General features: G+C 56.8%; 34 non-coding genes and 1 pseudogene across 34 annotated transcripts; all 35 read right to left on the bottom strand.

Moving 5' to 3' along the window:
* Window positions 1-76: 76 nt before the first annotated feature.
* LOC147794545 (5S ribosomal RNA) lies at window positions 77-195 on the bottom strand. The gene has a single exon (XR_015414450.1). It is a non-coding gene; the product is annotated as a 5S ribosomal RNA (ribosomal RNA).
* Window positions 196-414: 219 nt separating this feature from the next.
* LOC147794544 (5S ribosomal RNA) lies at window positions 415-512 on the bottom strand (annotated as a pseudogene).
* A 133-nt stretch (window positions 513-645) lies between these two features.
* Window positions 646-764, bottom strand: LOC147794543 (5S ribosomal RNA). Its single transcript, XR_015414448.1, has one exon. It is a non-coding gene; the product is annotated as a 5S ribosomal RNA (ribosomal RNA).
* Window positions 765-983: 219 nt separating this feature from the next.
* Window positions 984-1,102, bottom strand: LOC147794542 (5S ribosomal RNA). The gene has a single exon (XR_015414447.1). It is a non-coding gene; the product is annotated as a 5S ribosomal RNA (ribosomal RNA).
* Window positions 1,103-1,235: 133 nt separating this feature from the next.
* On the bottom strand, window positions 1,236-1,354 carry LOC147794541 (5S ribosomal RNA). The gene has a single exon (XR_015414443.1). It is a non-coding gene; the product is annotated as a 5S ribosomal RNA (ribosomal RNA).
* Window positions 1,355-1,573: 219 nt separating this feature from the next.
* LOC147794540 (5S ribosomal RNA) lies at window positions 1,574-1,692 on the bottom strand. Its single transcript, XR_015414441.1, has one exon. It is a non-coding gene; the product is annotated as a 5S ribosomal RNA (ribosomal RNA).
* A 133-nt stretch (window positions 1,693-1,825) lies between these two features.
* LOC147794539 (5S ribosomal RNA) lies at window positions 1,826-1,944 on the bottom strand. Its single transcript, XR_015414440.1, has one exon. It is a non-coding gene; the product is annotated as a 5S ribosomal RNA (ribosomal RNA).
* Window positions 1,945-2,163: 219 nt separating this feature from the next.
* LOC147794538 (5S ribosomal RNA) lies at window positions 2,164-2,282 on the bottom strand. The gene has a single exon (XR_015414439.1). It is a non-coding gene; the product is annotated as a 5S ribosomal RNA (ribosomal RNA).
* Window positions 2,283-2,501: 219 nt separating this feature from the next.
* Window positions 2,502-2,620, bottom strand: LOC147794537 (5S ribosomal RNA). The gene has a single exon (XR_015414438.1). It is a non-coding gene; the product is annotated as a 5S ribosomal RNA (ribosomal RNA).
* Window positions 2,621-2,753: 133 nt separating this feature from the next.
* Window positions 2,754-2,872, bottom strand: LOC147794536 (5S ribosomal RNA). Its single transcript, XR_015414437.1, has one exon. It is a non-coding gene; the product is annotated as a 5S ribosomal RNA (ribosomal RNA).
* A 133-nt stretch (window positions 2,873-3,005) lies between these two features.
* LOC147794535 (5S ribosomal RNA) lies at window positions 3,006-3,124 on the bottom strand. The gene has a single exon (XR_015414436.1). It is a non-coding gene; the product is annotated as a 5S ribosomal RNA (ribosomal RNA).
* Window positions 3,125-3,257: 133 nt separating this feature from the next.
* Window positions 3,258-3,376, bottom strand: LOC147794534 (5S ribosomal RNA). The gene has a single exon (XR_015414434.1). It is a non-coding gene; the product is annotated as a 5S ribosomal RNA (ribosomal RNA).
* Window positions 3,377-3,595: 219 nt separating this feature from the next.
* On the bottom strand, window positions 3,596-3,714 carry LOC147794533 (5S ribosomal RNA). Its single transcript, XR_015414433.1, has one exon. It is a non-coding gene; the product is annotated as a 5S ribosomal RNA (ribosomal RNA).
* Window positions 3,715-3,847: 133 nt separating this feature from the next.
* LOC147794532 (5S ribosomal RNA) lies at window positions 3,848-3,966 on the bottom strand. Its single transcript, XR_015414432.1, has one exon. It is a non-coding gene; the product is annotated as a 5S ribosomal RNA (ribosomal RNA).
* A 219-nt stretch (window positions 3,967-4,185) lies between these two features.
* Window positions 4,186-4,304, bottom strand: LOC147794531 (5S ribosomal RNA). The gene has a single exon (XR_015414427.1). It is a non-coding gene; the product is annotated as a 5S ribosomal RNA (ribosomal RNA).
* A 133-nt stretch (window positions 4,305-4,437) lies between these two features.
* Window positions 4,438-4,556, bottom strand: LOC147794530 (5S ribosomal RNA). Its single transcript, XR_015413183.1, has one exon. It is a non-coding gene; the product is annotated as a 5S ribosomal RNA (ribosomal RNA).
* Window positions 4,557-4,689: 133 nt separating this feature from the next.
* Window positions 4,690-4,808, bottom strand: LOC147794529 (5S ribosomal RNA). Its single transcript, XR_015414425.1, has one exon. It is a non-coding gene; the product is annotated as a 5S ribosomal RNA (ribosomal RNA).
* A 219-nt stretch (window positions 4,809-5,027) lies between these two features.
* Window positions 5,028-5,146, bottom strand: LOC147794528 (5S ribosomal RNA). The gene has a single exon (XR_015414423.1). It is a non-coding gene; the product is annotated as a 5S ribosomal RNA (ribosomal RNA).
* Window positions 5,147-5,279: 133 nt separating this feature from the next.
* Window positions 5,280-5,398, bottom strand: LOC147794527 (5S ribosomal RNA). The gene has a single exon (XR_015414422.1). It is a non-coding gene; the product is annotated as a 5S ribosomal RNA (ribosomal RNA).
* A 133-nt stretch (window positions 5,399-5,531) lies between these two features.
* LOC147794526 (5S ribosomal RNA) lies at window positions 5,532-5,650 on the bottom strand. The gene has a single exon (XR_015413410.1). It is a non-coding gene; the product is annotated as a 5S ribosomal RNA (ribosomal RNA).
* A 219-nt stretch (window positions 5,651-5,869) lies between these two features.
* Window positions 5,870-5,988, bottom strand: LOC147794525 (5S ribosomal RNA). The gene has a single exon (XR_015414420.1). It is a non-coding gene; the product is annotated as a 5S ribosomal RNA (ribosomal RNA).
* A 133-nt stretch (window positions 5,989-6,121) lies between these two features.
* LOC147794524 (5S ribosomal RNA) lies at window positions 6,122-6,240 on the bottom strand. The gene has a single exon (XR_015414419.1). It is a non-coding gene; the product is annotated as a 5S ribosomal RNA (ribosomal RNA).
* Window positions 6,241-6,459: 219 nt separating this feature from the next.
* On the bottom strand, window positions 6,460-6,578 carry LOC147794523 (5S ribosomal RNA). Its single transcript, XR_015414418.1, has one exon. It is a non-coding gene; the product is annotated as a 5S ribosomal RNA (ribosomal RNA).
* A 133-nt stretch (window positions 6,579-6,711) lies between these two features.
* On the bottom strand, window positions 6,712-6,830 carry LOC147794522 (5S ribosomal RNA). The gene has a single exon (XR_015413271.1). It is a non-coding gene; the product is annotated as a 5S ribosomal RNA (ribosomal RNA).
* A 133-nt stretch (window positions 6,831-6,963) lies between these two features.
* LOC147794521 (5S ribosomal RNA) lies at window positions 6,964-7,082 on the bottom strand. Its single transcript, XR_015414417.1, has one exon. It is a non-coding gene; the product is annotated as a 5S ribosomal RNA (ribosomal RNA).
* A 219-nt stretch (window positions 7,083-7,301) lies between these two features.
* LOC147794520 (5S ribosomal RNA) lies at window positions 7,302-7,420 on the bottom strand. Its single transcript, XR_015414415.1, has one exon. It is a non-coding gene; the product is annotated as a 5S ribosomal RNA (ribosomal RNA).
* Window positions 7,421-7,553: 133 nt separating this feature from the next.
* Window positions 7,554-7,672, bottom strand: LOC147794519 (5S ribosomal RNA). The gene has a single exon (XR_015414413.1). It is a non-coding gene; the product is annotated as a 5S ribosomal RNA (ribosomal RNA).
* Window positions 7,673-7,805: 133 nt separating this feature from the next.
* On the bottom strand, window positions 7,806-7,924 carry LOC147794518 (5S ribosomal RNA). Its single transcript, XR_015414411.1, has one exon. It is a non-coding gene; the product is annotated as a 5S ribosomal RNA (ribosomal RNA).
* A 219-nt stretch (window positions 7,925-8,143) lies between these two features.
* LOC147794517 (5S ribosomal RNA) lies at window positions 8,144-8,262 on the bottom strand. The gene has a single exon (XR_015414410.1). It is a non-coding gene; the product is annotated as a 5S ribosomal RNA (ribosomal RNA).
* Window positions 8,263-8,395: 133 nt separating this feature from the next.
* On the bottom strand, window positions 8,396-8,514 carry LOC147794516 (5S ribosomal RNA). Its single transcript, XR_015413327.1, has one exon. It is a non-coding gene; the product is annotated as a 5S ribosomal RNA (ribosomal RNA).
* Window positions 8,515-8,733: 219 nt separating this feature from the next.
* LOC147794515 (5S ribosomal RNA) lies at window positions 8,734-8,852 on the bottom strand. Its single transcript, XR_015414409.1, has one exon. It is a non-coding gene; the product is annotated as a 5S ribosomal RNA (ribosomal RNA).
* Window positions 8,853-9,071: 219 nt separating this feature from the next.
* On the bottom strand, window positions 9,072-9,190 carry LOC147794514 (5S ribosomal RNA). The gene has a single exon (XR_015414406.1). It is a non-coding gene; the product is annotated as a 5S ribosomal RNA (ribosomal RNA).
* Window positions 9,191-9,323: 133 nt separating this feature from the next.
* LOC147794513 (5S ribosomal RNA) lies at window positions 9,324-9,442 on the bottom strand. Its single transcript, XR_015413240.1, has one exon. It is a non-coding gene; the product is annotated as a 5S ribosomal RNA (ribosomal RNA).
* Window positions 9,443-9,661: 219 nt separating this feature from the next.
* On the bottom strand, window positions 9,662-9,780 carry LOC147794512 (5S ribosomal RNA). The gene has a single exon (XR_015414405.1). It is a non-coding gene; the product is annotated as a 5S ribosomal RNA (ribosomal RNA).
* A 133-nt stretch (window positions 9,781-9,913) lies between these two features.
* LOC147794511 (5S ribosomal RNA) lies at window positions 9,914-10,032 on the bottom strand. Its single transcript, XR_015414404.1, has one exon. It is a non-coding gene; the product is annotated as a 5S ribosomal RNA (ribosomal RNA).
* Between the last annotated feature and the right edge of the window lie 7 nt (window positions 10,033-10,039).

Below are 10,039 nucleotides of genomic sequence, written 5' to 3'. Positions count from 1 at the left end.
ACGGTGGGTGCACGCACGTGCTGGGAACGGCCGGCGGGGCCCGCGCGGACACGTCGGGGAGAAGAAATATAAAAAAGGGGTGCAACACGAGGACTTCCCAAGTGGTCACCCAACTTAGTACTACTCTCGCCCAAGCACGCTTAACTGCGGAGTTCTGATGGGATCCGGTGCATTAGTGCTGGTATGATCGCACCCGACATGCCATGCGCACAAATTGCATTTAACGCATGCGGGGTGGGCATGATCGAGGCGACGGTGGGTGCACGCACGTGCTGGGAACGGCCGGCGGGGCCCGCGCGGACACGTCGGGGAGAAGAAACGCGATGGGCGTGAGCGTGCGAGGTTGCCATTTGTAAAGAAAGGAAGAAAAGAACGGGGAGAAATTGAAGTAACGAGCAAAAGAAATATAAAAAAGGGGTGCAACACCCAACTTAGTACTACTCTCGCCCAAGCACGCTTAACTGCGGAGTTCTGATGGGATCCGGTGCATTAGTGCTGGTATGATCGCACCCGACATGCCATGCGCACAAATTGCATTTAACGCATGCGGGGTGGGCATGATCGAGGCGACGGTGGGTGCACGCACGTGCTGGGAACGGCCGGCGGGGCCCGCGCGGACACGTCGGGGAGAAGAAATATAAAAAAGGGGTGCAACACGAGGACTTCCCAAGTGGTCACCCAACTTAGTACTACTCTCGCCCAAGCACGCTTAACTGCGGAGTTCTGATGGGATCCGGTGCATTAGTGCTGGTATGATCGCACCCGACATGCCATGCGCACAAATTGCATTTAACGCATGCGGGGTGGGCATGATCGAGGCGACGGTGGGTGCACGCACGTGCTGGGAACGGCCGGCGGGGCCCGCGCGGACACGTCGGGGAGAAGAAACGCGATGGGCGTGAGCGTGCGAGGTTGCCATTTGTAAAGAAAGGAAGAAAAGAACGGGGAGAAATTGAAGTAACGAGCAAAAGAAATATAAAAAAGGGGTGCAACACGAGGACTTCCCAAGTGGTCACCCAACTTAGTACTACTCTCGCCCAAGCACGCTTAACTGCGGAGTTCTGATGGGATCCGGTGCATTAGTGCTGGTATGATCGCACCCGACATGCCATGCGCACAAATTGCATTTAACGCATGCGGGGTGGGCATGATCGAGGCGACGGTGGGTGCACGCACGTGCTGGGAACGGCCGGCGGGGCCCGCGCGGACACGTCGGGGAGAAGAAATATAAAAAAGGGGTGCAACACGAGGACTTCCCAAGTGGTCACCCAACTTAGTACTACTCTCGCCCAAGCACGCTTAACTGCGGAGTTCTGATGGGATCCGGTGCATTAGTGCTGGTATGATCGCACCCGACATGCCATGCGCACAAATTGCATTTAACGCATGCGGGGTGGGCATGATCGAGGCGACGGTGGGTGCACGCACGTGCTGGGAACGGCCGGCGGGGCCCGCGCGGACACGTCGGGGAGAAGAAACGCGATGGGCGTGAGCGTGCGAGGTTGCCATTTGTAAAGAAAGGAAGAAAAGAACGGGGAGAAATTGAAGTAACGAGCAAAAGAAATATAAAAAAGGGGTGCAACACGAGGACTTCCCAAGTGGTCACCCAACTTAGTACTACTCTCGCCCAAGCACGCTTAACTGCGGAGTTCTGATGGGATCCGGTGCATTAGTGCTGGTATGATCGCACCCGACATGCCATGCGCACAAATTGCATTTAACGCATGCGGGGTGGGCATGATCGAGGCGACGGTGGGTGCACGCACGTGCTGGGAACGGCCGGCGGGGCCCGCGCGGACACGTCGGGGAGAAGAAATATAAAAAAGGGGTGCAACACGAGGACTTCCCAAGTGGTCACCCAACTTAGTACTACTCTCGCCCAAGCACGCTTAACTGCGGAGTTCTGATGGGATCCGGTGCATTAGTGCTGGTATGATCGCACCCGACATGCCATGCGCACAAATTGCATTTAACGCATGCGGGGTGGGCATGATCGAGGCGACGGTGGGTGCACGCACGTGCTGGGAACGGCCGGCGGGGCCCGCGCGGACACGTCGGGGAGAAGAAACGCGATGGGCGTGAGCGTGCGAGGTTGCCATTTGTAAAGAAAGGAAGAAAAGAACGGGGAGAAATTGAAGTAACGAGCAAAAGAAATATAAAAAAGGGGTGCAACACGAGGACTTCCCAAGTGGTCACCCAACTTAGTACTACTCTCGCCCAAGCACGCTTAACTGCGGAGTTCTGATGGGATCCGGTGCATTAGTGCTGGTATGATCGCACCCGACATGCCATGCGCACAAATTGCATTTAACGCATGCGGGGTGGGCATGATCGAGGCGACGGTGGGTGCACGCACGTGCTGGGAACGGCCGGCGGGGCCCGCGCGGACACGTCGGGGAGAAGAAACGCGATGGGCGTGAGCGTGCGAGGTTGCCATTTGTAAAGAAAGGAAGAAAAGAACGGGGAGAAATTGAAGTAACGAGCAAAAGAAATATAAAAAAGGGGTGCAACACGAGGACTTCCCAAGTGGTCACCCAACTTAGTACTACTCTCGCCCAAGCACGCTTAACTGCGGAGTTCTGATGGGATCCGGTGCATTAGTGCTGGTATGATCGCACCCGACATGCCATGCGCACAAATTGCATTTAACGCATGCGGGGTGGGCATGATCGAGGCGACGGTGGGTGCACGCACGTGCTGGGAACGGCCGGCGGGGCCCGCGCGGACACGTCGGGGAGAAGAAATATAAAAAAGGGGTGCAACACGAGGACTTCCCAAGTGGTCACCCAACTTAGTACTACTCTCGCCCAAGCACGCTTAACTGCGGAGTTCTGATGGGATCCGGTGCATTAGTGCTGGTATGATCGCACCCGACATGCCATGCGCACAAATTGCATTTAACGCATGCGGGGTGGGCATGATCGAGGCGACGGTGGGTGCACGCACGTGCTGGGAACGGCCGGCGGGGCCCGCGCGGACACGTCGGGGAGAAGAAATATAAAAAAGGGGTGCAACACGAGGACTTCCCAAGTGGTCACCCAACTTAGTACTACTCTCGCCCAAGCACGCTTAACTGCGGAGTTCTGATGGGATCCGGTGCATTAGTGCTGGTATGATCGCACCCGACATGCCATGCGCACAAATTGCATTTAACGCATGCGGGGTGGGCATGATCGAGGCGACGGTGGGTGCACGCACGTGCTGGGAACGGCCGGCGGGGCCCGCGCGGACACGTCGGGGAGAAGAAATATAAAAAAGGGGTGCAACACGAGGACTTCCCAAGTGGTCACCCAACTTAGTACTACTCTCGCCCAAGCACGCTTAACTGCGGAGTTCTGATGGGATCCGGTGCATTAGTGCTGGTATGATCGCACCCGACATGCCATGCGCACAAATTGCATTTAACGCATGCGGGGTGGGCATGATCGAGGCGACGGTGGGTGCACGCACGTGCTGGGAACGGCCGGCGGGGCCCGCGCGGACACGTCGGGGAGAAGAAACGCGATGGGCGTGAGCGTGCGAGGTTGCCATTTGTAAAGAAAGGAAGAAAAGAACGGGGAGAAATTGAAGTAACGAGCAAAAGAAATATAAAAAAGGGGTGCAACACGAGGACTTCCCAAGTGGTCACCCAACTTAGTACTACTCTCGCCCAAGCACGCTTAACTGCGGAGTTCTGATGGGATCCGGTGCATTAGTGCTGGTATGATCGCACCCGACATGCCATGCGCACAAATTGCATTTAACGCATGCGGGGTGGGCATGATCGAGGCGACGGTGGGTGCACGCACGTGCTGGGAACGGCCGGCGGGGCCCGCGCGGACACGTCGGGGAGAAGAAATATAAAAAAGGGGTGCAACACGAGGACTTCCCAAGTGGTCACCCAACTTAGTACTACTCTCGCCCAAGCACGCTTAACTGCGGAGTTCTGATGGGATCCGGTGCATTAGTGCTGGTATGATCGCACCCGACATGCCATGCGCACAAATTGCATTTAACGCATGCGGGGTGGGCATGATCGAGGCGACGGTGGGTGCACGCACGTGCTGGGAACGGCCGGCGGGGCCCGCGCGGACACGTCGGGGAGAAGAAACGCGATGGGCGTGAGCGTGCGAGGTTGCCATTTGTAAAGAAAGGAAGAAAAGAACGGGGAGAAATTGAAGTAACGAGCAAAAGAAATATAAAAAAGGGGTGCAACACGAGGACTTCCCAAGTGGTCACCCAACTTAGTACTACTCTCGCCCAAGCACGCTTAACTGCGGAGTTCTGATGGGATCCGGTGCATTAGTGCTGGTATGATCGCACCCGACATGCCATGCGCACAAATTGCATTTAACGCATGCGGGGTGGGCATGATCGAGGCGACGGTGGGTGCACGCACGTGCTGGGAACGGCCGGCGGGGCCCGCGCGGACCCGTCGGGGAGAAGAAATATAAAAAAGGGGTGCAACACGAGGACTTCCCAAGTGGTCACCCAACTTAGTACTACTCTCGCCCAAGCACGCTTGACTGCGGAGTTCTGATGGGATCCGGTGCATTAGTGCTGGTATGATCGCACCCAACATGCCATGCGCACAAATTGCATTTAACGCATGCGGGGTGGGCATGATCGAGGCGACGGTGGGTGCACGCACGTGCTGGGAACGGCCGGCGGGGCCCGCGCGGACACGTCGGGGAGAAGAAATATAAAAAAGGGGTGCAACACGAGGACTTCCCAAGTGGTCACCCAACTTAGTACTACTCTCGCCCAAGCACGCTTAACTGCGGAGTTCTGATGGGATCCGGTGCATTAGTGCTGGTATGATCGCACCCGACATGCCATGCGCACAAATTGCATTTAACGCATGCGGGGTGGGCATGATCGAGGCGACGGTGGGTGCACGCACGTGCTGGGAACGGCCGGCGGGGCCCGCGCGGACACGTCGGGGAGAAGAAACGCGATGGGCGTGAGCGTGCGAGGTTGCCATTTGTAAAGAAAGGAAGAAAAGAACGGGGAGAAATTGAAGTAACGAGCAAAAGAAATATAAAAAAGGGGTGCAACACGAGGACTTCCCAAGTGGTCACCCAACTTAGTACTACTCTCGCCCAAGCACGCTTAACTGCGGAGTTCTGATGGGATCCGGTGCATTAGTGCTGGTATGATCGCACCCGACATGCCATGCGCACAAATTGCATTTAACGCATGCGGGGTGGGCATGATCGAGGCGACGGTGGGTGCACGCACGTGCTGGGAACGGCCGGCGGGGCCCGCGCGGACACGTCGGGGAGAAGAAATATAAAAAAGGGGTGCAACACGAGGACTTCCCAAGTGGTCACCCAACTTAGTACTACTCTCGCCCAAGCACGCTTAACTGCGGAGTTCTGATGGGATCCGGTGCATTAGTGCTGGTATGATCGCACCCGACATGCCATGCGCACAAATTGCATTTAACGCATGCGGGGTGGGCATGATCGAGGCGACGGTGGGTGCACGCACGTGCTGGGAACGGCCGGCGGGGCCCGCGCGGACACGTCGGGGAGAAGAAATATAAAAAAGGGGTGCAACACGAGGACTTCCCAAGTGGTCACCAAACTTAGTACTACTCTCGCCCAAGCACGCTTAACTGCGGAGTTCTGATGGGATCCGGTGCATTAGTGCTGGTATGATCGCACCCGACATGCCATGCGCACAAATTGCATTTAACGCATGCGGGGTGGGCATGATCGAGGCGACGGTGGGTGCACGCACGTGCTGGGAACGGCCGGCGGGGCCCGCGCGGACACGTCGGGGAGAAGAAACGCGATGGGCGTGAGCGTGCGAGGTTGCCATTTGTAAAGAAAGGAAGAAAAGAACGGGGAGAAATTGAAGTAACGAGCAAAAGAAATATAAAAAAGGGGTGCAACACGAGGACTTCCCAAGTGGTCACCCAACTTAGTACTACTCTCGCCCAAGCACGCTTAACTGCGGAGTTCTGATGGGATCCGGTGCATTAGTGCTGGTATGATCGCACCCGACATGCCATGCGCACAAATTGCATTTAACGCATGCGGGGTGGGCATGATCGAGGCGACGGTGGGTGCACGCACGTGCTGGGAACGGCCGGCGGGGCCCGCGCGGACACGTCGGGGAGAAGAAATATAAAAAAGGGGTGCAACACGAGGACTTCCCAAGTGGTCACCCAACTTAGTACTACTCTCGCCCAAGCACGCTTAACTGCGGAGTTCTGATGGGATCCGGTGCATTAGTGCTGGTATGATCGCACCCGACATGCCATGCGCACAAATTGCATTTAACGCATGCGGGGTGGGCATGATCGAGGCGACGGTGGGTGCACGCACGTGCTGGGAACGGCCGGCGGGGCCCGCGCGGACACGTCGGGGAGAAGAAACGCGATGGGCGTGAGCGTGCGAGGTTGCCATTTGTAAAGAAAGGAAGAAAAGAACGGGGAGAAATTGAAGTAACGAGCAAAAGAAATATAAAAAAGGGGTGCAACACGAGGACTTCCCAAGTGGTCACCCAACTTAGTACTACTCTCGCCCAAGCACGCTTAACTGCGGAGTTCTGATGGGATCCGGTGCATTAGTGCTGGTATGATCGCACCCGACATGCCATGCGCACAAATTGCATTTAACGCATGCGGGGTGGGCATGATCGAGGCGACGGTGGGTGCACGCACGTGCTGGGAACGGCCGGCGGGGCCCGCGCGGACACGTCGGGGAGAAGAAATATAAAAAAGGGGTGCAACACGAGGACTTCCCAAGTGGTCACCCAACTTAGTACTACTCTCGCCCAAGCACGCTTAACTGCGGAGTTCTGATGGGATCCGGTGCATTAGTGCTGGTATGATCGCACCTGACATGCCATGCGCACAAATTGCATTTAACGCATGCGGGGTGGGCATGATCGAGGCGACGGTGGGTGCACGCACGTGCTGGGAACGGCCGGCGGGGCCCGCGCGGACACGTCGGGGAGAAGAAATATAAAAAAGGGGTGCAACACGAGGACTTCCCAAGTGGTCACCCAACTTAGTACTACTCTCGCCCAAGCACGCTTAACTGCGGAGTTCTGATGGGATCCGGTGCATTAGTGCTGGTATGATCGCACCCGACATGCCATGCGCACAAATTGCATTTAACGCATGCGGGGTGGGCATGATCGAGGCGACGGTGGGTGCACGCACGTGCTGGGAACGGCCGGCGGGGCCCGCGCGGACACGTCGGGGAGAAGAAACGCGATGGGCGTGAGCGTGCGAGGTTGCCATTTGTAAAGAAAGGAAGAAAAGAACGGGGAGAAATTGAAGTAACGAGCAAAAGAAATATAAAAAAGGGGTGCAACACGAGGACTTCCCAAGTGGTCACCCAACTTAGTACTACTCTCGCCCAAGCACGCTTAACTGCGGAGTTCTGATGGGATCCGGTGCATTAGTGCTGGTATGATCGCACCCGACATGCCATGCGCACAAATTGCATTTAACGCATGCGGGGTGGGCATGATCGAGGCGACGGTGGGTGCACGCACGTGCTGGGAACGGCCGGCGGGGCCCGCGCGGACACGTCGGGGAGAAGAAATATAAAAAAGGGGTGCAACACGAGGACTTCCCAAGTGGTCACCCAACTTAGTACTACTCTCGCCCAAGCACGCTTAACTGCGGAGTTCTGATGGGATCCGGTGCATTAGTGCTGGTATGATCGCACCCGACATGCCATGCGCACAAATTGCATTTAACGCATGCGGGGTGGGCATGATCGAGGCGACGGTGGGTGCACGCACGTGCTGGGAACGGCCGGCGGGGCCCGCGCGGACACGTCGGGGAGAAGAAATATAAAAAAGGGGTGCAACACGAGGACTTCCCAAGTGGTCACCCAACTTAGTACTACTCTCGCCCAAGCACGCTTAACTGCGGAGTTCTGATGGGATCCGGTGCATTAGTGCTGGTATGATCGCACCCGACATGCCATGCGCACAAATTGCATTTAACGCATGCGGGGTGGGCATGATCGAGGCGACGGTGGGTGCACGCACGTGCTGGGAACGGCCGGCGGGGCCCGCGCGGACACGTCGGGGAGAAGAAACGCGATGGGCGTGAGCGTGCGAGGTTGCCATTTGTAAAGAAAGGAAGAAAAGAACGGGGAGAAATTGAAGTAACGAGCAAAAGAAATATAAAAAAGGGGTGCAACACGAGGACTTCCCAAGTGGTCACCCAACTTAGTACTACTCTCGCCCAAGCACGCTTAACTGCGGAGTTCTGATGGGATCCGGTGCATTAGTGCTGGTATGATCGCACCCGACATGCCATGCGCACAAATTGCATTTAACGCATGCGGGGTGGGCATGATCGAGGCGATGGTGGGTGCACGCACGTGCTGGGAACGGCCGGCGGGGCCCGCGCGGACACGTCGGGGAGAAGAAATATAAAAAAGGGGTGCAACACGAGGACTTCCCAAGTGGTCACCCAACTTAGTACTACTCTCGCCCAAGCACGCTTAACTGCGGAGTTCTGATGGGATCCGGTGCATTAGTGTTGGTATGATCGCACCCGACATGCCATGCGCACAAATTGCATTTAACGCATGCGGGGTGGGCATGATCGAGGCGACGGTGGGTGCACGCACGTGCTGGGAACGGCCGGCGGGGCCCGCGCGGACACGTCGGGGAGAAGAAACGCGATGGGCGTGAGCGTGCGAGGTTGCCATTTGTAAAGAAAGGAAGAAAAGAACGGGGAGAAATTGAAGTAACGAGCAAAAGAAATATAAAAAAGGGGTGCAACACGAGGACTTCCCAAGTGGTCACCCAACTTAGTACTACTCTCGCCCAAGCACGCTTAACTGCGGAGTTCTGATGGGATCCGGTGCATTAGTGCTGGTATGATCGCACCCGACATGCCATGCGCACAAATTGCATTTAACGCATGCGGGGTGGGCATGATCGAGGCGACGGTGGGTGCACGCACGTGCTGGGAACGGCCGGCGGGGCCCGCGCGGACACGTTGGGGAGAAGAAACGCGATGGGCTTGAGCGTGCGAGGTTGCCATTTGTAAAGAAAGGAAGAAAAGAACGGGGAGAAATTGAAGTAACGAGCAAAAGAAATATAAAAAAGGGGTGCAACACGAGGACTTCCCAAGTGGTCACCCAACTTAGTACTACTCTCGCCCAAGCACGCTTAACTGCGGAGTTCTGATGGGATCCGGTGCATTAGTGCTGGTATGATCGCACCCGACATGCCATGCGCACAAATTGCATTTAACGCATGCGGGGTGGGCATGATCGAGGCGACGGTGGGTGCACGCACGTGCTGGGAACGGCCGGCGGGGCCCGCGCGGACACGTCGGGGAGAAGAAATATAAAAAAGGGGTGCAACACGAGGACTTCCCAAGTGGTCACCCAACTTAGTACTACTCTCGCCCAAGCACGCTTAACTGCGGAGTTCTGATGGGATCCAGTGCATTAGTGCTGGTATGATCGCACCCAACATGCCATGCGCACAAATTGCATTTAACGCATGCGGGGTGGGCATGATCGAGGCGACGGTGGGTGCACGCACGTGCTGGGAACGGCCGGCGGGGCCCGCGCGGACACGTCGGGGAGAAGAAACGCGATGGGCGTGAGCGTGCGAGGTTGCCATTTGTAAAGAAAGGAAGAAAAGAACGGGGAGAAATTGAAGTAACGAGCAAAAGAAATATAAAAAAGGGGTGCAACACGAGGACTTCCCAAGTGGTCACCCAACTTAGTACTACTCTCGCCCAAGCACGCTTAACTGCGGAGTTCTGATGGGATCCGGTGCATTAGTGCTGGTATGATCGCACCCGACATGCCATGCGCACAAATTGCATTTAACGCATGCGGGGTGGGCATGATCGAGGCGACGGTGGGTGCACGCACGTGCTGGGAACGGCCGGCGGGGCCCGCGCGGACACGTCGGGGAGAAGAAATATAAAAAAGGGGTGCAACACGAGGACTTCCCAAGTGGTCACCCAACTTAGTACTACTCTCGCCCAAGCACGCTTAACTGCGGAGTTCTGATGGGATCCGGTGCATTAGTGCTGGTATGATCGCACCCGACATGC

Source organism: Cucurbita pepo, chromosome 1, assembly GCF_057944985.1.
Source record: "Cucurbita pepo subsp. pepo isolate OVF chromosome 1, ASM5794498v1, whole genome shotgun sequence".
In the NCBI taxonomy this organism is placed as follows: domain Eukaryota; kingdom Viridiplantae; phylum Streptophyta; class Magnoliopsida; order Cucurbitales; family Cucurbitaceae; genus Cucurbita; species Cucurbita pepo.
The sequence above is the reverse complement of the archived record's forward strand: the minus strand, read 5'-3'. Positions and strand labels throughout refer to the sequence as shown.